The sequence below is a fragment of the Palaemon carinicauda genome, chromosome 8 (genome assembly GCF_036898095.1).
Source record: "Palaemon carinicauda isolate YSFRI2023 chromosome 8, ASM3689809v2, whole genome shotgun sequence".
Taxonomy (NCBI): domain Eukaryota; kingdom Metazoa; phylum Arthropoda; class Malacostraca; order Decapoda; family Palaemonidae; genus Palaemon; species Palaemon carinicauda.
Window position 1 is genome coordinate 164,098,410 of NC_090732.1, and position 24,019 is coordinate 164,122,428.

General features: G+C 47.8%; 1 long non-coding RNA gene and 1 other non-coding gene across 2 annotated transcripts in view; both read left to right on the plus strand.

Annotated features, from left to right (window-relative positions):
- LOC137646095 (uncharacterized) overlaps positions 1–24,019 on the plus strand; it is a 32,993-nt gene that overhangs the window by 3,647 nt on the left and 5,327 nt on the right. Inside the window, exons 2-4 of the long non-coding RNA XR_011045388.1 lie at positions 18,912–18,997; positions 19,405–21,181; positions 21,519–21,607. This is a non-coding gene — a long non-coding RNA (uncharacterized lncRNA). The remainder of the gene's footprint in view (positions 1–18,911; positions 18,998–19,404; positions 21,182–21,518; positions 21,608–24,019) is intronic.
- LOC137646151 (5S ribosomal RNA) lies at positions 9,201–9,319 on the plus strand. Its single transcript, XR_011045410.1, has one exon. It is a non-coding gene; the product is annotated as a 5S ribosomal RNA (ribosomal RNA).

The following is a 24,019-nucleotide window of genomic DNA, read 5'->3' on the forward strand; positions in this document are numbered from 1 at the left end:
GGTCTCTCTCTCTCTCTCTCTCTCTCTCTCTCTCTCTCTCTCGAGGTCGTTCACCCTTTGATTACAGTACAGTGAACCCTCGTTTATCGCGGTAGATAGGTTCCAGTCGCGGCCGCGATAGGTGAAAATCCGCGAAGTAGTGACACCATATTTACCTATTTATTCAACATGTATATTCAGACTTTTAAAACCTTCCCTTGTACGTAGTACTGTTAACAAACTACCCTTTAATGTACAGAACACTTAATGCATGTACTACAGTACCCTAAACTAAAACAGGCACAAATATTAAAGGTGATTTTATATCATGCATTTCCTAAACATGCTAAAAAGCACGATAAAAAAAATGGCAACCAATGTTTTGTTTACATTTATCTCTGATCATAATGTAGAAACAAACTGGAGGTAGAGCTTTGCTTATTACCCAGACATATTTCCCATACTTTTCCCTTAGAACTACATCACATCTTCCTACTTTAGATATATAGATATATATATATATATATATATATATATATATATATATATATATATATATATGTGTGTGTGTGTGTATATATATATATATATATATATATATATATATATATATATATATATATATATATATATATATATATATATATATATATATATATATATATATATATTTATTTATATGTATACACATATACATACCTACATATATACATAAATACATGCATACATATATATATATATATATATTACTGTATATATATGGGTTATGGAAAAAATCCGCGAAGTGGTGAATCCGCGATGGTCGAACCGCGAAGTAGCGAGGGTTCACTGTACTACTACGTATTACGGTAACTTCCTTCCCGTTGCGGGTTGAGTTGCTTCTCTGTATATTTGGTCTCAATTATTTTAATGAAATCTAATTGTATTTGTTAACTTTTCAGCCTCTGTGTAGAACACTTCCCTTCAGGGTTCATTCATTCTTTTATTAGTGAACATTCTTAGATGAATTACATAATTATAATTGTTGTAATTGTTATAATTCTATTTCTGGGCTCCGACCCGTGTCGCCCAGTGAAATGCTTCTATAGCACCATTTCTAAGGTATATAACTGCTATATATTACCAGAGAAAAAATTGCATGGGAATGCCAGGTTGAACCCAGCTCGCTCACCTGTATAAGGTGTCGATATAATACTGGGGCGGGATAAATCACAACCAGAGGCCTTGCACCATTTAGATGTCTCCTGTCAAAATCCCCGAACAGCGAGGCGCCGTTCAACCTCGTACTACTACTAACCAACCCACGCCAGTGACGTCACTTCTAAAATAGCACGCTGTTTGTTAACAATATTTTGTATTGTGTATGAATTTCGCTGGTTGTTCTCTGGATTTACCTCAAGATGTCCGACTCCACTGTCACTACATCTAAGTTAAGTACCAGAGCTATGAGTTTTGAGATTTTGGAGGGGGCCTTGTCCATTTTTGTTTATATTATTCAGTTTTTTATTCACGACCTTGCTGGGTCTCCCTCGGGACAGGTTCCTTCCTCTCTCTCTCTAGTTCGTTCTAACGATTTTCAATTAGTCCTCCATACTGATTGTTTCTCGTTGTGAACTTTATGGATCTCCACGGTTCACACACCGTATCAATTTTATATTGTCCTGTTTTATGATAACAGTTATTTCATATTCATGTGCGTATATTGGAGGTTGGCATGCCTGATCGCCATCGGCGTTCTTTTCCACATATCATATCTTAGCTTATTTACGTTCGCACGCCACGGACTCGCTTACTATTTTAACGTCTTTCGTATGATTGCATTAGTTCGAGGGGCTTTCATGAGTCAGTTATTACAATTTAGTTTTCATTTTGTTAGCACTTCACTGACCCTGTGTTCTGTTGGTAGCCCTGCCTACTCCTAGCGCCGTAAGGCCTGTTCTTTCCTGTCTCTTGTTCGCGCCCTCGTTTGTTTTACGATTGATTTACAGTGAACCCTCGCTACTTCGCGGTTCGACCATCGCGGATTCGCCACTTCGGGGATTTTTTTCATAACCCATATATATATACATATTGGTAATAACAAAATCAATATACTGTACTGAATAATCAATATAATCGATGCAAAAACTAACCTATACACAGATGTGTACAGTAAATGCGTTTGTTTCTTCATTATGATCAGAGAAACGTAAACAAAACATTGGTTGCCATTTTTTATTGTGCTTTTTGGCGTGTTTAGGAAACGCATGATATAAAATCGCCTTTAATATTTGTGCCTGTTTTAGTTTAGGGTACTGTAGTACATGCATTAAGTGTTCTGTACATTAAAGGGTAGTTTGTTAACAGTACTACGTACAAGGGAAGGTTTTAAAAGTCTGAATATACATGTTAAATAAATAGGTAAATATGGTGTCACTACTTCGCGGATTTTCACCTATCGCGGCCGGGTCTGGAACCTATCTACCGCGATAAACGAGGGTTCACTGTATAGCTAATTTTATTATTATTATTATCATCCAGCATGCCTTCCTCTCTTATTTACCATGTGTTATGTTTTTTATAGTGTTTTAATCTTTCCACATGATCATATCACTCGTGGGTCTGGCAGGTTGGTATACCTGATATCGTCTCGGAGCCAACCTACTCCTAGCCTCCTCCCGCCGATATCTTATAAGCGCCTATGTACTCCTCCCGGGGGCATCCGCTTTGCACGGGCGGTTCCCGTTGTTCTGTGAGGCATTCTATTATTATTCATTAACGTACATTACGTTTCCCCACTACTCTACCCGGTCGTAGTCGTTTCTTTCCGTCGCTCGTTTGGCTGACGATCGGCGGGGAGTTTCAACTCGTTCCGTGGTACCTTGTTATGTTATTTAATATTAAGTTGTGTACGGGCTTCTCCCTCTTGGTCCCGCACGTCACGGACCCTTTTAAGATCCCCCCCCCTCTGTCACGCACCTCACGGACCTCATATAGATATATATATATATGTTTAAAGACTTCCATTACGGGATCCCCGTGAGTAGCTTTTATTCATTACCATTCGGTCGAGTTTTTTAGTTGAGCCCCGGAGCCAACGTTATTCATTATTACTTGGATTCCCTTTATATTTTAGTCACGTTTATCTATTATATACGATCCTAGTTCTCGACCTTGCCTTCCATGATATGATCACGACTACGGGTTGACTTTATTTAATTCATTAATTTAATTTAATTTAATAATTTTATAATCAAGTAAAGCTGTTATTTGATTTTTTAAACACCGGGGTCCCCTGGGGGGTCCCCTAATCTGCCTTCACTCAATTATTAAGGCATTACATATGAATAATTTTTATCATTTATTTGATATATGACTTATAACCCCCGGACCCCCCAGGGTCCCCTATTTGCCTTCATTCATATGTTAGGCACTTATATGAATAGTTTTATCATGTGTTGAATATATATATATATGTAGAGTTACAGCATTCCGGCCCCGTGCCCTTCTTTTGCTTTCATTCAGGATAATTATAGCTATATATATTCAACTTTAATACCATGATAGTAACTTTTATAATATTTAAGCACTGGGACCTTTGGCCCCTAATTGCTTTCCTTTAAGATACTCATGTATTTTTTATCTTACAGACTGTCCGCTGTGCGATGATGGCATGTGTCGCTGTTCTCCACCAACCCTGCGGCCATAATGTGTGTCGTTCGCACGCTCACTGCTCTCTTCAAGTGGATGACCTAGCTGTTTGGCATCCGGACAACTGTCCTGTCTGCTACAAATTGGCTTCCACTCTAACATCTGAATCGGTGAGTGCAGTTACTCTATTACAGAATTGTGGGGAGTCACATTTTAATGTCCTCTTTTATTGTTTTGTACTGTAAGGCCACAGTCCTATGGACTTCCTGCATGCCTTATATGTGCCTAAGAAGTCCTTGTGTTTCTTAGTTTTTTCTTTGGCACTTTTATCACTCACTAATAGTCTGTTCTCTTTCAGAGCACCCAGCTTGAAATGGAAACAGCCCGAGCTACCCTCAAGATCTGGGTTGGCGGGTTCGCCCGCAACGTGAAGGCCAGACAGCCGTATATCCTTTCTGAGGAATGGTGTTCCCTCCTCTACCCCAATGCTAAAACATCAGCTGCGGTCCCCAAAGCGCTAGCGGACCCGATCATCGAGAGCATTGCATCTCTTCTTCTGGCCCCGGACCAAGGGGAGACGGGCGTCACCCTAACTGAGGACGTCGCTACCCTCGACCTTGATGTGGAACCCATGGCTCTGGATGATCCCGACGCAGGTAGGGACGTAGGTGAGTCAGGTGGTTCCCGGGCTGGGATTCCTCTCCCTAGCCCGGCTTTCTCTTCTACTTCCGACCAATCTTCTTTTCGCGGTTTTCCTGAGGCAACCGGGACTGATCTCAGCTCCCGACCCGTTCCACCCAAAGTGAAGGCTCCTCACAAGCCTTTATATAGAACCTACAAATCTTCCCAAGACCACAACCCTTCGAGATCGTGACCCTCGGAGGCTAAATCCTCCTCCACCAGAGTTTCTCAAGACCCAATTGCTGTGCCCTCAACCTCTCAAGAGGTAGTCTCTGTTCCGGCACCTGTTCCCCCCCAGGCGGGATCATTTAACATGGAGGAATTTTCTGACAAACTGTTTGCTCGTTTTGAGTCGATGCTATCGTCTCATACGAAGCAATCACACAAGAGGATAGCTTCTGTGGAGAGCCTAGTCCAAGGCCTCATGAGTTCGGGGCTACCACCTCCTCAACAGCAGTTCCCCATTCCCGACGCCTCCAAGCTTCCTCCTTTCAATAAGAATAACCCTTGGAGGTTAGCATTGCATGCCCCCTTTTCGGAGGGTATGTTGTCAATCGAGGGTTTCGGTACACGGCCTCTTACTGACTACGAAGTCTACCCGCTGGGTCTTGAATTCCCCTTCCCCGGCTACGCTCGCCTCACAGAAGAAGCTCTGATCCGTTTAGATAAGGTTCCAAAGGAAACTGTCATTTTTCCTAAGGAACAGGCACAGTCTGTCTTGGTTCGCCTGTTCCATGAGTGGCAATGTTTGAACACCATGATTACGGCCCACAAGAGTTCGTACACTATGTTTGTGGCCGACGACCAAACCCCTACACCATGTGCGACCAAGATTCTGGAGTCGGTCTTCCAGGCTATCAAAGATGAGAAGCCTTTACCACAACTCAGGGAGACCGACTTAACCTCCCTCCTCTTTTCGGGGGACAATGAATGTTGGCGGAATGCCCCAGCTACCTTTTCCGTAGGTAAGTTGAGGCCGGACTGTGCCTCGACGCAGTTCAGCGAACGGCTTCCCAAACTCCCAGAGTCTCATTTTTATTACAGTTCTCCGCCTTCCCCCCTTCCCTGGAGTGTCAGAGGGGGAGGAGGGCGCATTCCTGGTGCCTAATTCTTATTTGTTCCGTAACCGAAATACAAACCACGCTATTTACATTAGGTTTACCTTTCGGCGTAGCTGAAATGGCGAGCCATTAGAATTTAACGAGGGTGTATTACCCCCGCGCTAGTTAGCAGGGGGGTAGGGGAGTGGTTGCTAGCTACCCCTCCCCCCCTCACACACCGGTGAACTGCTTCACTTCACTTTTGGCTCGGACAATGGACAGACTTGTCTGTCTTTGTCCTTGCTTGGCAGCCATTGTTTGTTTTGTCTTTACTTAGTCATTTACTTTTCTTTTACTCAATATATATGTAAACATTTTTTCGTGTTTATGTATATATTTGAGTATAGAAATCAGTAAGTTTCCTTTTCAGAGTTTGTGCTTGTGTGTGTAGTGTACGATATCTCCGTGGAGCCCTCGGCAGTTAGGCCACCATGGTGTAATTTCATGGGTCGCGATCGAGTTTGACTACGGTCTTTCTCTCTCTCTCTTTGAGGTCGTTCACCCTTTTACTACGTTACTTTTACTACGTCTGAGTAGCTTCCTTCCCGTGTGGGTGGGGTTGCTACGCCGTACGTTTTGTCTCAATTAGTTTATGAATCTAATTGTATTTGTTGATTTTTCAGCTTTGTTGAACGATTCCTTTCGGGGTTTTCGTTCTTTCTTTAGTGTTCATTCATTTTTTTTTTTAATTACATAATTACTTAGTTACATAATTATAATTGTTATAATTCTGTGTTGGTTACAGCTCTCCTTCCGTGAGTGTAAGTGGTTGTGAGGGCACGTGCCTGTTGTGTAATTCTTGTGTTCCTTTCCCTCGGGATTCCTCTTTGGAGCCTTCCCGGGGGAATGAATGTTAACTAATGATTTTTGTTTTTATTTTTCACAGTTACCGATCTAGTTCGTTTCTGTAATGTGACAACGGAGTGAGCTGTCTTGTTGAGGCCTGGGGATTCGGCTGTTGCTGCCTCCCCTATAGATCTTCGTCAGGGGAGTGTCTCCTTCTCCTGGAAGTACTCCCGTGACGATTGACAGCTCTTCAGTTCATTTGAGAACACTCAGGAGGCTCGCCTCCTTGGGTGGGTAACTTTCCTTCCGAGGGAAGCTTTCCTGTCCAGGCTTGAGTTTTTGCCCTTTGGGGGTTTCTTCTCTTGCCTTTTTTTTTTTTCGTGCGACTATGCTCTTGGTGCTGAGCGGTCGCACCTGCAGTTACGCTCAAGGGGCTGGGCAACTGCAGGAGCCCCTCTTCGGAGGATTGCTCTTTTTAGGTCACTGGCTGACCCGTCTCTTCTACGAAGTGTTTCTCTTTCGTTCGCGAGAGAGTACACTCATAGAGACTCCTCTTCGGAGGACTCTTCTGCTGTTGTTGCTGTTGGCCGCCTTCGCCGTAAGGCTCACCGTCCGCTACGTCGTAAGGGCCTCCCATCTCCCTATAAGGGTGCTAAGAGGCGCCTTTTTGAATCTCTGTATGCAGCCTGCAGCTCCTTCCTCTTTAGATCTCTCTGGGGATCGATCTCCAACGCCTTCTTGACCTTCCTCCCCTGGTGGAGATGGACAGCAGTCTGACCTCGTCTTCCGACGGACAACGGTCCCTTCGGGGCAAAGGGTTGCCTCCCACGGGGGTGCTTCCCTTGCGTGTCAGGGTTCCCCTGCGCGCCCTTCTGCAGTGTTCTCTCCTGCTCAGTGTTAGCGCACAGGCGCTCTACTGATCAAGTGTTAGCGCACAGGCGCTCTCCTGCTCATCAGCGTTTTCCTGATCGCTAGCGCTCTCCTGTTCGGCAGCGCTCTCCTGTTCGTCAGCGCGCTCCTGATGATCGTCGCTGCTGTTCCTGTTGCGCTTCCAGTTCCTGTACGCGCCCACGTTCACCCGCGCAATCTAGAACTTCGGTTCAGGTCTTGCACAAGGACTCTTCTTCTACGCACAGGATTCCACGCGTTGCTTTCTGCTCGCCAGCGACCACAGACGCGTCAACGTTCGCCTGCTCGTCAGCGATCTCCTGCGCGTCAACGATCGCCATCGATCTGCCACGCGTGTCAGGTCCCCTGGACACCATCAGTAGCGATCTAGCGCTCGCCTGCTGTAGACCACGATCTCCGGTAGCTGAGTCTTGCTGTAGATCTTCCTCCTGCTCGCCAGCGCTCACCTTTACTTCTGTCCTTCTGTGCGCCAGCTTTCTTCAATCGCCAGCGCACATCTGTGCGCCCTTTCCTGCCACGCACCAATGGGCGCCAACGGTTTTTCCTGACCGTCCAGGATCGCCTGATTGACAGCTCGCTTCAGCGCTCACCTTCCTGATGCACCTGCGCGCCTTCTGTTTAGTGCGATGCGCGCTAACCATCCCTAGTCTCTTACGAGTCAGCGATCACCTACGCGCACGCGCGATTCTTTGCCTGCGCGCTAGCGTTTTGTTAACGCACCACCGCTCGCCAACGCGCCATCGCTTGCCGACACGCCATCGCTTGCCGACGCGCCATCGCTCGCCTACGGGCCATCGCTCGCCTACGGGCCATCGCTCGCCAAGACGCGCCATCGCTCGTCAATGCGCCATCGCCCGTCTACGCGCCATCGGTCTCCCGACCGCCTGCGCTCGCCCACGTGCCTGCGCGACCACACACCCACGTGCCCTCGTGGCCGCGCCCCTACGCGCATGCGCGCCCACGCACATGCGCGCCCACGCACATGCGCGCCCACGCACATGCGCTCCAATGTTCACCCGCGCACATGCGCTCCAATGATCGCCCACGCGCGAACCAACGGTATTCCATCGCGCGGACCGACGGTGTTCCATCGCGCGAACCGACGGTGTTCCGTCGCGCGAACCGACGGTGTTCCATCGCGCGAACCGACAGTGTTCCATCACGTGAACCTACGGTGTTCCATCGCGCGAACGCCGGCTCGATTCCTGCAGTATCCATTGCTCGCCTACGGGTCATCGCTCGTCTGTGAACTTTCGGATTCCGACCACCAGCTCTCGCCCTTCCTACCACGCTCGCCCTCCTTCTGCGCTCCCTCTCGCACTTTCGTCTGTGCTCTTGCAACCCCCCCTTGCAGGTCTCACGCTGGGAGGATGCCTAAGGTTACTCATCCGGATAACAGCTTCCCGATGCCGATTCCTGCATGATCTCCGTGATCAGCCAAGGATATCGCGCCTCGCTCTTATCATCTCTCCGTCTCTGTCAGCGAATTCAGTGTCACTGAACCTCTATGCCATGGGGTTGGCAAGAGTTTTGCCCGTTTGGGCAGAATGATCCAGGCCTTAGGAGAAGGTCCTCCATAGGGTCGTCGATGGCTTCACCCCCCGGCTTCTTCAGTCGATCCTTTCTCGTAGGAAAGCATCTGAGACGGGAATTCTGTCGTCGACCTCTCAGCTCTGATCAAGTTTGTCGAACAAACTTCGTCCCGCGTGGAACAGCAGAATCGATCAGACTGGTAACGAGGCGGCAGGACTCCTTAGACTCTGGATCGGAAGGACGGGTACTTCCAGTTTCCATTCCATCCATCTTCCAGGAAGCTCTTGGAATTCAGCCTAGACTACAGGTGTTCCTGCTTAAGATGCGGTGTGGCGATCCCGCCACGGCATCGCAGGTTTTTCCCCAGAGAACTCTCCCTGCTTTCCTCATGGCCGCTCAGGAGCAGGCTTCCGCCTCCTTCGCCTTTTGGAGGTCTGGTCAACTCCGGTAGGCTCGGGTTCGATCTTCTTCAACGCCGGGACAAGCTTCCGGGTCCTTACCATGAGTGAGGGATCATGGTAATTTGCTAGGAGCCTTCTCTACTTCTGCCTCAACATCTGGAGTATCTAGCCATGATATTGAGTCAACGGCCTTACCACGTTGGAAACACCGCTTCTCGTCCGATCAGCGAAGTTAAGCAACGTTGGGTCTGGTCAGTACTTGGATGGGTGACCGCCTGGGGACGCCAGATGCTGTTGCCTCCTTCTCTGAGCCTTCCCTTCAGTTGACTGTGGCAAGGCTGAGGAAAGTCACAGTACCTGTTCTCAGTCAAGCAGAGCTTTGAGTCCTACCTTGGAACGTTTCCTGGGTCTCTTATCCTCATTGACCTGTCTAAAGTCCCGAACAGTCGCCTCAGGATAAGTTCCCTGTGAGGCGGGCCAAGTTCCGGTGGTATCAAAGCAACGATTAACCGGACTTTCTGGCCCCTATGGGACCAGCAGAACGTTTTGACCGGCAATGGGTGTTGACCTATGGAACCTCTAGATGGGAGTGGATATTCTCGTCCTTTCCCCACATTTTGATGCTGTTCTCGGACTCGTCAAAGAAAAGGGGGGGGGGGGGGCATGTTCCGGTTCAGGCCTATGGTCAGGACCTGAAGGATACCTCTCCATCATTCAGGCAGGCTTAGGGGCCGTAGTCTGGCCCCTCTACAGATCCTACAGTTCCTGCCGAGTCGCTCTGTGCGCGACGACTTCATGGTACTGGCGTATTCCAACCAGCAAGGGACGCATTTTCAGACCTTCGCATCTTGCAATAGAGATACTGAGATGATCCGAGGTCCTTTCAATACCACTATCGGCTCGCTCATTCCGGGCTGAGGAATGTTCTCTCCGACTTTCTGAGCAGAGCCTCGCTGATAAAGGGTACCTGGGGGTCTTTGGCCTTTAGTATCCAGCAAGTCCTGGCCTGGGGGACCTGATCGCGACAGCCTGGAACTTCAAGCTTCCACTGTTCTTCCCCCCAGTCTCAGACCCCTAGACTCTTTGGCAAGATGCTTTCCGGTGATGGTGGGACAACATCGACGTCTGCGTCTTCCCACCATTGTTGTTTGTTGAGGATGGGTCTCAACAAGACCAGGTTGTCTGTCAACCTTTCGATGGCCCTGAGGCTCCACTGTGACTATACGCGGAACAGTTTCCGGACCCTCTGCTTCCCCTGACGGAACTCCCGGGAGAGCTTCTCCCACGGCACAGGCTACTCAAACAACCACACTACAACATCTTTCACGAGCCGTGGCATCGCTTCGGCTTCACGCCTGGAGACACTACGCCACCTCCTCGAGAAGAGACAACCCGCTACAGTCGCGGAGCGGAGGTCGTGTCACCTGCGATTTTCATCCGCAGGGGTCTACCAGGCGAAGTGGAGAGTCTTCTGTGGTTGGTGTCGTGGGAGAGATACCTCTTCCCTTGAGGCCTCTTCTCCAGCAATAACGGAGTTATTGCTTTTCGGCGGGAGGAAACTCTCTTTCCGCTCTCGGCAGTGAAGCCTGTCGCTCAGCCTTTCCCTGGCCTTCAGGCTGAAAGGAATAGACTTTTTCCTTCCCGCTGGACCTTTCTTCGCTCATGCGAAGCTGCGAACGTCCCTGCCCCCAGTCGGAGTGAGACCTCCTTCTTGGAGCATGGTTCAGACTTTTTAGTCCCTTAAGAGATCTTCTCAAGAACCATTACGTCAGGCCTCTGATCGTATTCCGTCTTGGGGGACGGTGCTCCTGCTCACTCTGGCCTCGGCCAGTGTGTAAGCAATCTTCTTGGTCTCATACGACTCCGCCCTTTCTAAGGAATAGGGGAAGGCAACATTCAGGTTCGCTCCTGAGTTGTTTGCTAGACTCAGAATCCTGGGGTCCCGGCCCTTCGGTCCAACTCCTTCAAGATTTTGAGTCACCATTCTGTATCAGATGACTCAAACCTTCTCCTTCTTGCCAGGGGTTATCTTTGGGAACAGCTGCAGTTTGTCCTCGCAACGTCCCTCGCCTTCGAGTAGTACTACTCTGTGACGCAGGTGCTACAAGCTGGAGTCTGGAAGCGTCTAATGACCTTCGCAGCCCGCTTCCTGCAGGACGTGACCCACAGGAGTATCGATACGTTTCTATCGCTCTGTGGTGGCTACACAACAGCTGGTCTAACCTCAGGCTCCTTTTTGGACAGGTAGCAGAAGGTTGAGGGCATTGTTATCAGGTTTTAGCCTGCATGAACGAAAGAAGTATGTCTGGCCCTTACTTCTTTCTTCATCGTCCCCTCTACTGGGGAAGCAGCATCCTGGTCTCTGCATAGCTGACCTCAAACCTCTGCAGGTAAACCATGCTTCCTTGTGTTCCGAGTATTGAGTCAATACTGTCGCGTCCCCCATACCCCGACGAGGTGGTATTGGGAACGTCCTAACCCAGAGTTCCTTCTGGAACTCCAGGTCAACTGCCTAGGACGGGTCACACTTCTTCCTTCACACACAAGCTTATGTAGGCCACACGTTTCCTTGCGGAGCAAGGAACTTGTGAGGTGCAGGGACTCCTTTTCTCGAGTGCGACTCACTCGGATTCTGAGTCCCCGGGTAAAGCCAAAGCCAGTATGGCTGGGGACTTTCCACCCTTCCTAAGGGGTAAGTCACCCAATGTAAATAGCGTGGTTTGTATTTCGGTTACGGAACAAATGACAAATTCGGAGATAATTTGTATTTTTCCTAACCATACAAACCTTAGCTATTTACACATATTTGCCCGCCAGCCCTGTCCCCCAAGACAAGTCCTACCTCTAAGTGAAGTGAAGCAGTTCACTGGTGTGTGAGGGGGGGGAGGGGTAGCTAGCTACCACTCCCCTACCCCCCTGCTAACTAGCGCGGGGGTAATACACCCTCGTTAAATTCTAATGGCTCGCCATTTCAGCTACGCCGAAAGGTAAACCCAATGTAAATAGCTAAGGTTTGTATGGTTAGGAAAAATACAAATTATCTCCGAATTTGTCATGTTCTTTTCCCTAGTGGTTCCTCTTTGGAGTTCCCCCGGGGGAATGAATGTTAACTAATTATTTATTTTATTTTCACAGTTAACTATCTAGTTTTTCGTTTGCCTATTGTGCCAACGAAGCAGAGCTGTCCTGTTTGGGCCTGGGGAGTCTGCTGTTGCCGCCTCCTCTCTAGGACTTTGTCATGGGCGTGTTCCCTTCTCCTAGAAGTTCTACCGTGACAACTGTCAGCCCCTTAGTTCATTTAGAACGCTGAGGAGGTTCGCCTCCATGGGTGGGTAACTTCCCTTCCAACAGAGGTTCCCTTCCCAGGTATGAGTGGTTTTTTCCCCTTCAGGGGGGGAACTTCTCTTACCTTAATAATTCCTGGTTGGTTTTTCCTGGTCCTCGGGCGGTTATGCTCTTGGTGCTGAGCGACCGCTTTTGTAACCATGCTCAACGGGCTGAGCGGTTGCAAGGTCGGACCTTGGAATTCGTGCGATTATGCTCTTTGTGCTGAGCGGTCGCACTTGCAGCAACGCTCAAGGGGCTGAGCAGCTGCAGGGACTCCTCTTCGGAGGACTTCCCTGCTGTTGTTGCTGAAGGCTCAGTTCCCCCCTCCGAACATCCTTCGAGGGGGCAGCTGAGTCCAACGGTCTCTCCTGCGAGTGTCTCTCCCCCTCGGGGGAGTTCACTAACTGAGACTCCTCTTCAATGTGAGTAAGTCCCTTTAGTGCCAGGTTTTTACCTGTGCAACCTCGTTCTACTGCGCGCTCGCGCGCAGTAGTTCGCAAATACTCTCCTGCCGTGGACCAATCTTCTGCTGAATCAACACTCCAGCGATCTCCTGTAGCTGAGTCTCGCCGTAGATCTCCTGATCGCCAATGCTTCTGGGACCTTCTGTGCGGCTACGCGGCTTGTGCACCAACGGTCTCCTGAACGCCCACGATCGCCTGCTCGCCAGCGCACATCTGATCGCCCTTTTCTGATGTGCGCAATGCGTGCTAACATTCGCCCTCGCGCCCACGATCTCCGGATCTGGGCGCAAGCAGGGAGATTATTTCTTCGCTGAACTCCACGTTCACCTGTGCTCCCTTTCCTGATGTGCGCAATGCGCGCCAACATTCGCCCACGATCTCTGGATCTGGGCGCAGGCAAGGAATTTATTCCTTCGCCTCCTCGCCGAAGATCTCTCTGGTTCTGCATCCTCGCTGATATCTTCTGGCCACGCAACTACGCGCCTACGATCTCCTGGTTCCTGCCTCGTTGTGCGCAGTTCAAGAAGTTCCTACGCTAGAGTACAGGCGCTCACAGGTTCTTCTGGACTCGCAGCGCCCTTTTGGAGTTTCGCGCCAACTCCAGTTCCAGCGCTCACACGCTTGCCAACGCGCCAGCATGCTTCCACATCACACCGCACCGCCCAGGGGCACTTAAGCTAGCGCACGGGTGCTCACAGGCACCCCTGGGCTCTCCTAAGCGCCCGCGCAATTCTTCGCCTGCGCGCAGGCGTTTTCAACGCGCCAATGCTTCAATCGTCGTAGGTTTCCTACACGCCCACGCGTTACCTCTCCTGTACGCGATCGGTCGCTACGCGCCACCACTCGCCAACGCGCCCTCGCTTGCCAACGCGCCTTCGCCCGCCTACGAGCCATCGCTCGCCAAGACGCGCCATCGCTCGCTTACGGGCCATCGGTCTCCCGGCCGCCTGCGCTCGCCCTTACGACTGCGCGCCCGCGCACATGCGCACCCATGTTCGCCCGCGCGCGAACGAACGATTTTCCATCGCGCGAGCGCCAGCGCGATTTCGTCCGCGATTCCCGTCGGATTTCGCAACACGGGCAACCTGGCGAGTCTTCTGGAGCGCGTACTTCCAGATCATTGTCTGCTCGATCTCTCACCTGTAGACGCAAAGCAGCGCACATGCAGGAGCAGGAAGAAGCTTCAGAGAGGTCGGGGCAACATTCTTCTCCTTCTTTTCAGGCAGGCCCCATCATCTCTACTCCTCAGGATCACCCGATCCCCTCCCCTCCAGCAGAGTCGCTGACACTGCGTCTGTCAGCCGTCAGCAGACGAGGTGCTTCAAGATTATGGGAAAGCCTGGTTTAGGTCTTGCTCTCCACTATTCCATGGAAGGGATTCCAGGGGAATTTCTCTCGAGAAATTCTCCGCCCGGCAGGGGACTTTCTCGGCTTCGGAGATCTTGAGCCAGATGAAGGCCGCAGAGTGTGCCATGCAGGCCACATCGTGGCTGGTCGTCTGGCTTGGATCTCCGGGCATCCTGTTGTTATCCGAGGACTTGTCCAAGGGGAACACCAGGAAGACCATGGAAACTTTCCTCCTCTCAGGCACGAACACCATCGTTTTCCGGCTCACCAAGTTTCGAAATTGTGGGCAAACTCGATGTTGGAGCATTGAGATGCAGTGACCGAGAGGTTCTTCTCGAAAGTCTCTACCATGGATATCGGCAAGCTCAGACACTTCCATCCTTGGAAAGATCTTGTTTGAGCCCAAGGACGTGGTACGGTCAGCTGAGAGGTAGAGGAAATTGGATCTGGATTCGCCCCTCCAAAGGTGCTTACATCCGGACCCTACAAGCCTCCAGCGCCTCAACAACAACAGCCGCGTCGGCCTAGGACATCGGAGCCGGCTCCGACGGCAAAGACAAGGTGTCTAAACAGCAGCCCCCTCCTGTCAGGGACAAGAAGGACACGAAGTCCTCCTGGGGAGGCAATAATCCTTGAGGGAGTGGCCGAGGCTGCAGACGCTAGGATTGGCACCCCCCTGCCCCCAGTGGGGTGATACCTAAAGTTGCGTGTTCAGGTGGCAGCAACTCGGGGCCGATTCCTGCACGATCTCCGTGATCAGCCAAGGATATCGCGTCCCGTTCATAACATCTCTACCTCCCCTGACAGCGAATCCAGTGTGCTGAGCCCCTATGCCATGGGATCGGCAAAGGGGCTAGCCCTTCGGGCAGAATTCGAGACCATACTCTAGAAGATGCTCTCCATAAGGTCGTCGACGGCTCTCCCCGGCTTCTGCAGTCGACTTTTTCTTGTAAAGAAAGCATCTGAAGGCTGGAGACCAGTCATCGCTCTGAACAAGTTTGTCGAACAAACTTCGTTCAGCGTGGAACAGCAGAGTCGTTCAGACTTGCAGTGAGACCACAAGTCTTCAGGTGCACACTGGATCTGAAGGACGGGTACTTCCAGATCCCAATCCATCCGTCTTCCAGGAAGTACTTGCAATTCAGCCTAGACAACAAGGGCTACCAGGTCAAGGTGCTGTGTTTCGATCTCTCCACAGCACCGCAGGTGCTCACCAGAATGTTCCCCCTGATATCTTCGTGGCTACACAGGATCGGCATCCGTCCCCTTCGCTATCTGGATGACTGGCTAACCCCGGCAGTCTCGGAATCGACCCTTCTTCGACACCGAGGCAAGCCTCTGGGACTTTGCCAAGATCTAGGGATCATGGTAAATCTCGAGAAGTCTTCTCTGCTTCCATCCCAACAACTGGGATATTTAGGCAGAATGTTAGATACCAATCTCCGCAAGCCTTCCCATCAGTCGACAGGATAGCAAGGCTGAGGAGAGGCGCAGAACCTTTCCTCAGACGAGGAAAACTTCCAACCCAATCTTGGTTACGTCTCCTAGGTCACCTTTTCCTCCCTGACCCGTCTAGTTCCAAACGGCCGCCTCAGGATGAGATCCCTGCAACGGCGGCTCGAATCTCGGTGGAACCAAGGCAACGATTCCCCGGACACTCTGGTCCCTTGGGACCTGCGGAACGAATGGACCCGCAGTGGTGGTTGTCCTACGGGAACCTTTGAAGGGAGTGGATTTTCGCGTCCTTCCCCCACATTTGATGCTGTTCTCGGACGCGTCAAAAGAGGGGAGGGGGGCCACGTTCTGAACCAAAGGATCTCAGGCCTATGGTCAGAATCAGTAAGGTACCTCCACTAAAATCTGCTAGGAATGAAGGCCGTATATCTAGCCCTTCAACAGTTCCAAGAACCCTGGCGGATCACTCCGTGAGCGACAACACCATGGTAGTGGCTTATTTCAACAAGCAGAGAGGTACCTTCATAACAGCTTTCCCATCTTGCAGTAGAGATACTGAGATGAACCGTTTCCACTCAATACCACTATCGGCTCGCTTCATTCCGGGCAAAGGAATGTGCTCTCCGCAGTCTGAGCAGAGCCTCGCAGATAGTGAGTGCCGAGTGGTCATGGGGACCCCTAGTAGCCAACAAAGTCCAGACTTTGTGGTCCTGTTCGCGACAGCCTTCAACTTCAAGCTGTCGCTGTACTACTTCCCCAGGGCACTCTGGCAAGATGCCTCCATACAACAGTGGGACAACATCGACGTCTACGCCTTCCCACCGTTCTGTCTGGTGAGAAGAGTGCTCAACAAGACCAGATTATCGGTCAACCTGTCGATGACTCTGATAGCTCCGCTACGGCATCTTGCAGAGTGGTTCCCAGACCTTCTGCATCCCTTGACGGGACTCCCGAGAGAGCTTCCCCCACGACACGAGCTACTCGAGCAACCGCACTGCAACATCTGCCACAGAGCCGTAGCATCGCTTCGGCTTCATGCCTGGAGACTATCCAACATTCCCTCTCAGGAGAGGAGTTCCGCAACAAGTTGCGGAGCGGATGTCTCGACACCAACAAGTTGCGGAGCGGATGTCTCGACACCTGCTAAAGTCATCCGCAGGGGTCTACCGGGCCAAGTGGAGAGTCTTCTGTGGTTGGTGTCGTGGGAGAGGTATCTCTCCCCTTGATGCCACTATTCCAGCAATAGCGGAATTATTGTATACCTGCGGGAGGGAATGCGCCTTTCGCTCTCGGCGGTGAAAACCTATCGCTCAGCCTTAACCTGGCCTGCAGGCTGAAGGAATAGACATTCCCTCCTCGCTGGTTCTTTCTTCGCTCATTCAAAGCTACGAACTTACCTGCCCCCAGTCGGAAGTGAGACCTTCTCCATGGGAACATGGTTCGGGCCCCCAGGGCTCTCAAGAGACCTCCTTGCGAACCATTACGCCAGTCTTCTGATCGTCACCTGACTTGGATGACGGTGTTCCTGCTCGCTCTGGCCTCGGCCAAGCGTGCCAGCGAACTTCATGGTCTCTCGTACGTCATCGCCCATTCAAGAGGAGAGGGGGAGGTATCGTTCAGGTTCGTCCCTGAGCTGGTCACTAGTCTCAAATCTTGGAGCCCGGACCCTCGGTTCAACTCCTTCAAGATTTCGATTCTCCGTTCTGTAACAGATGACCCAGACCTTCTCCTACTATGCCCAGTAAGGAGTCGGAGGTGTTATCTTAAGAACAGCTGGAGTTCGTCCTCATGTGCAAGCCCTGTTTGGGAGCACAGGAAGGACGGAGAGGAGGGTCACCAAGAATACCTTTTCAGCCTGGATTCGTAGGGTCGTCCATCACGCCCTGAATCCAGACCCTACTCCGTCACGTCGCCTTAGGGCACGCGACGCCAGAGGCATCGCAACGTCCCTGGCCTTCAAGAGTAACTACTCTGTGACGCAGGTGCTACAAGCTGGAGTCTGGAGGCGTCAAACGACCTTCACAGCCCACTACCTGCAGGACGTGACTCACAGGAGCTTCGATACGTTTTCTATCGGCCCTGTGGTGGCTACACAACAGCTGGTCTAAACCTCAGGCTCCTTAATGGACAGGTAGCAGAAGGTTGAGGGCATTGTTACCCGGTTTTAGTCTGCATGAATGAAAGAAGTTTGTCTGGCCCTTACTTCTTTCTTCATCCTCCCCTCTCTTGGGGAAAGCAGCATCCTGGGTTCTCTGCATAGCTGACCTCAAACCTCTGCAGGTAAACCATGCTTCCTTGTGTTCTTAGTATTAAGGTAATACCGTCACGTCCCCCATACCCTGACGAGGTGGTATTGGGAACGTCCTAGCCTAGAATTCCGTCTAAGGGATTTCAGGTCAACTCCCTAGGACAAGTCACACTTCATCTCTCCACACATAAGCTTATGTAGGCCGCGCGTTCCTTGCGGAGCAAGGAACTTGCTAGGTGCAGGGACTCTTTTTCTCGAAATGCTGCTCACTCGGATTCTGAGTCCCCGGGCAAAGCCAAAGCCAGTAAGGCTGGGACTTTCCATCCTTCCTAAGGGGTAAGTCACCCCATGTAAATAGCGTGGTTTGTATTTCGGTTACGGAACAAATGACAAATTCGGAGATAATTTGTATTTTTCCTAACCATACAAACCTTAGCTATTTACACATATTTGCCCGCCAGCCCTGTCCCTCAAGTCAAGTCTTACCTCTAAGCGAAGTGAATCAGTTCACCGGTGTGTGAGGGGGGAGGGGTAGCTAGCTACCTCTCCCCTACCCCCTCGCTAGCTAGCAAGAGAGTAGTTAACCCTCGTTAAAAATCTAATGGCTCGTCATTTCAGCTACGCCGAAAGTAATACCCCATAGCTAAGGTTTGTATGGTTAGGAAAAATACAAATTATCTCCGACTTTGTCATGTTTTATCACAGTATTTCATTGTGAAATTTTGATACAATTTCCAAGATTTACCATATTATCAGTTGGACTTGTGTGTGTATCTCCAAAGATTTGGAAGCTGATGACCTTCCACTTAATTGATATTTTGTCCTAATGATGATAATAATTATGGTAATGGTGCTTAAGGCCAATTTACTTGGGGATAGTTCACTGGCGCCAGTAACTAGTGGCAAGTAAACTTTCCAGGATAGTAAGCGTTTGCACGAGGACACTTTGCCTTTGCACGGGGATAGTTTGCTGATGGTAGTAAAGTATCCCCTGTAAACCGGCCTTTAGATACAGTAGTGTGAGTTACATTAAAAGTCTTCTCTCCCTCAGATGTGAGTGTTGGCATCAGCAGTATGAATACAAACCTTCCCTGCCTATTTCAGGGATGTCATAACCACTTTTAAATACTTTTATTAGTAAGTGTTTTTGTGGCTGGTGTCTGTTGTATTGAAGATATTTCCCATTAATTCTGTTTAGGATTTACAGTATTGAACCTAGTCAGTTTACATGTCTTATACTTGTTTCCTTGAACCCTGATATTGATTTTGTGTATTCATCTTTTTGGATTAAACTTTAGTTCCCTTTAGTATTCTAATAATGTATAAACTGAATGTAGTATTTGGTCTTAGACGTACGATGTGAAGTACAGTTTCGCACATGTGTACGTCTAATGCATTACTATACTAATTTTCATTTACCAAACTAAGGTTACAGTTCGGTATGCAAATCATGCATTAGACATACCTTATGTTAACTATTATTCATGTAGTAAGTCCCAGTCTTTTGCATTGCTTGTTACATTTTACTTTTTCGTCTGCTTCAGGTTTCTTCAAACAAGATCAAGAAATAAGTATACATCGCTGTAATCAGTTTCATCGAAAGGGAATTGTCGGAGTCTCAAGGTGTATTACAAGGACTTGTCAGTATTGCTTTGCAAGGAACCCAATCACAAGATTCAAGTGTGATGATGACTGTATTGAAGGAGCTCTATGCTTACCTGGCCCCAAAAGGACTTTAACTTTAGTCGGCTCTTGTCCACTCTTAGACCTTTGTCGTGAAACATCATGTGTTTGATGAAAATTGAGCGTTTTGTGAATGATTTGCAGTCAACACAACCTTAAAGTAACAAATAGAGATGGAAAATGTAGAAAAAATGTCAGGGCGCCCTCTAAACAGCTTGTATGAAGCAAAGAGTATACACCTCGGGTCAGCCACCAGCCAGTTGGTTTTTGGACTTTAACCCACCATGGAGTGAGTCTCCGCTATAAAGAGCGCAATGGTTTCTATGTAGTGTCGGAACAAATGACAAATTTCGAAATAATTTGTATTTTTCCTTACTATACAAACCTGGTTTGTATATGTAATATGAAAGGCCAAAGAAGTAAGGTTATCCATCTTAGAGTAAGCAAGACCTACTTTTTGTGTATCATTTTCAGTGCTGTTCCTCAGCACTTGTTTCAACGGTTTTCACAGATGATGGCAACAGACAGAACAGTTAGTGTTATAAGATTTTTAATTATCTAAATTTAAGTGGAAGTTACAAGGTTAGTAACTATGTCCCACATATTTTAGGGCCACAAATTAGAAAGCACACCAGCTTATATTTCATCATAGTTGAAGTTGTTGATGGAAAAGGGCTAGATCTAATTCTGCTGCCATATTGAAACCTTCCAGTCGTAGCCTGAAATCGAGGAGTCGTTATATGTGCATTACTGTATGAAAACTTGTAGCCTTTTGGTTTAATAGTTTTGAACCCCTGCAAAGATGAACTGCTTCTCCTGCATTTGGAACCGCGTCGTCTCTGTCCACTGTCACCTCTGTCAGTGTCACTTCTGTTTTAGTTTTAAATTTAAATATGTCTGACTTAATCCACAGTCCGTGTTCATCTCCTCAGCCGCATCGGTGATGAACTTTCACCCTTTTGTTACTCTTCATTATTATTATTACTAGCCAAGGTGCAACCCTAGTTGAAAAAGCAACACAAGCCCAAAAAATACTACAGTAGAAAAAGTTAGAAGGAGAAAAATAAACATCAAGATGAATAACAATGTTAAACATAAAAGTAAATTATCAACTATAAAATGAGACTGATTTGAACTAGGCAATAGAAAAGCATTTTGTGCCTAGTTTTAATTTCTGAAGAAGATCCACTGATTCAACTATTTGATGAGGAAGATCATGCTACAATTATTCATTGCTTGACTGAAACTCATGGTATACTTTGTAGTATTGAGACTCATGAAAAGAAAAGGTAAGACTCACAAATGTGACTGCCTTTAGGTTTTATTTGAAGCTAAAATTGTAAAAGATGAAGCTAAAAATGTAGAGAAAGTGTAGGGTATGATGGATGAACAAAAAGTGGATTAGCTGCAAGTTTTCGATGTCTTGGACAAGCAGATACTTTTACTACAGAAATGTCTTTACGTCCTGAACTAATTAAAAGTCTTTGACTTTAAGCAAGAGAAAAGCCATCCCTTCTGGAGCAAGGCTGGAGCATATGGGAACTAAATGTCAAAATCTAGAATCCACACCAAGACTGTCAAAAAGACCATACATATATTCAGTTCTAGAGATACGGAGAATAATGAAAAATTCTTAAGGTGAGTAGGGTGTAAAACTGTTCAATTTAAAGCAATGCAGTACTGTAGTATCCTGGATTATGATTTATATAAGAAATAACAGAAATTCCCTCTATACATTCCACAAGTCCTCAAGTAAGAATCCTGGTTTATGATTTATATAAGAAATAACAGAAATTCCCTCTATACATTCCACAAGTCCTCAAGTAAGAATATGCACTCATGTTTAAAGGTTTTTGATACAATGTCCAGTTGAAATTTGTCTTTGGAGCATTTTGGTTTTCTCATAATAATAAGGATCGTAGTACATACTGTATTGTGTAGTGTGAATTACAATAAAGATCTCTCTTTTTTCCAGGTGTGAGTATTTGTCAACCAATTGTGGACAGTTCTGCATTGTCTAGGGATATCATATATTTGAAGAACTACTTTTGGATTCTTTAATTTGTGAGTATTTTGTAGTTGGTATTTTTTGTAATAGAAATATTTGTTACTCATCTTGGCTACTTTGAAATCAGACTTACTTTAAGGGATATTTGTTCATACACATAATACAAACCTTCAACCATTGGTAAGACTGTGACTTCAACGAAGGTAGAACAGCCGTTCAAACTTTTAACAAGGTATTAGTAGAAGCTAGTGGGTAGGCCCCTCCCACCTGCTGTGTAGCATAACCTTCAGTTGGACTTCGACCATCGTAGAGTACAGACATACTTCTCATCGGGCTCCTCTGGCTGTTTTAATCTTTTGTTTTTTTTTTAATTAATTTTATTAAATGGAATTGTAGACCAAATCCATAGAGGATTCATTGACTAGACTCATCAAAGAATAGCCAGATCCTTGTGATGCGCAGTGCCTATCTAACTAAGGCAAGTGACTCCCCAAAAGAGATTAGTTCACCAAACATTTAACTGGGCTCCACAAGGTACTAGAAAAGTTTCAGACCCAGGTCTACATGGTTGAGAACTATGAAGCGTGAAGTGGGAGATGATGAGTGGAGAAGTACTGAGACGACTGGCGAAATCTAGCCGAGACCCTTTGTGTCAATAGGCATAGGAGGAGATGATGGTGATAATGATGGTATTGTAGACAGTTATGTTTGAGTTGTGTTAATGGAAAAAAGTCTTAAGTTATGCAGTGGGAAAGAGTGTGGTATCAGGAACCTTCTTTCAAGAGGCTCCCATAGCGGAAAGAAACATTTTTCACACAACTCTCATTTGAACTGAGCATCGGTTACCTCCCTGTCACTTCTCCGGTGGAGACTATCCAGTATCTCCTCCGAGCGAAAGGCTTTTCGCGAGGCAATGTACAGATGTCTCGATATCTGTGAAGATCCTCTGCATCTTTCTACCAAGAAAAAATCTTCAGACCAGCATATCCGGCGTCATTTGAAGAACCAGAACGAATTTTACAAGCACGCGCTTACAAAATCAGGGTGATTGATCTGACACTGGCCTTCAGAACTAACCTGTCACCATTGCAAGTCTTGAAGGCTTGATTCTGGAAGCACCAGCCAACCCTTACCACTCACTACCTTTGTGATTATACCCATAAGTCCCAGGATACTTTTACCCTTAGGCTCCTGGTAGTTTTTCAGCAGGTTGATTAGCAAACCTACCTGTGTCACCGGACAAGAAGCATCTCCTCCAAGATAGCAGTTATGACGTAAGTCCAGGAAGAGATGTAAGAATGTCAGTCATTTTTCCACTTTTGTTTTCCTTCTCTTAGGGTGCAGCGGCCATGCTTATATTTACTGGATTGGACATTTGATGCCGGTAAGCATCCCAACCAATGAACTTTTCTGTACATTTTAAGTATACAGTATAGCTTTTCTGTATATTTCAAGTATAGAAGTATATCTCCTGTCCTCCTTTCAAAGATGATGATGACTGGAGATGTATACGAACCCATTGCTTTTAATGACCATACATTTCAAACTTTTATTATAGATATAGGTTCTTCCATGACCGTCTGGCAAGATTTGGTGGAAACCTAGGACATCGTTTTCCCAGGTTTTCGAATTTGGCAGGAGTCATTACTTCTGCTCCTTTTGTATGTCAAAGTCTTTTGCCGTTCCGGTATTTAAACCAGCTAGTGTTGTTGTTGGATATTCTTCCCTCCTAAGGATAAGTCTCCTATTAAAGGATGAGGTTTTGTATTTGTATAGGAGCTATTTACCAAACCAGAGTCCTTAAGTTACACATCATGCCTCAACTGTCCTACAAGTTTAAAGGTTTAAAGGCCACTCATGAATGGCAGAGGCAAGGGACAGTCACATTGTCCTATCAAGCAGGACTAGGCCCTAGAGACTGACCATATATACATATGATCAGCGCCCAACCCCCCTCTCCATCCAAGTTAGGATCAAGGAGGGCCAGGCAATGGCTGCTGATGACTCGGCAAGTAGACCTATAGGCTCCCCCAAACACTCCAACTTTAGCTTACAATGATAGTGAGGTTGCAGCGACCAAAGAAACTAACGAGTTTGAGTGGGACTTGAACCCCAGTCTGGCGATCGCCAGTCAGGGACGTCACCACATTGGCCACCACAACCCTAGGTTTAGGCTCGAAGTGGCTTCTCAGTGGACTGTCCATTGGGGACCAGTTTACTTATCGGTCTTTTTCTTCTTTTTATTAAAGCTTGTCCCTATTTGGGGTCGTTGTAATGTTCTTCAACACATTCTTCCATTTGCTTCGGTCCAGTGCATCTTCCTCGCTCAATCACAGCTCCCTCATATCTCACTTCACACAGTTAATCCATCGTAATTTTGGTCCATGTATCCCTTTCCTACCGGGTACAGTAGTCCCATATCCATCATCTTCCCTATTGGACTGCCTTCCTCTTATTTCTTTATATGT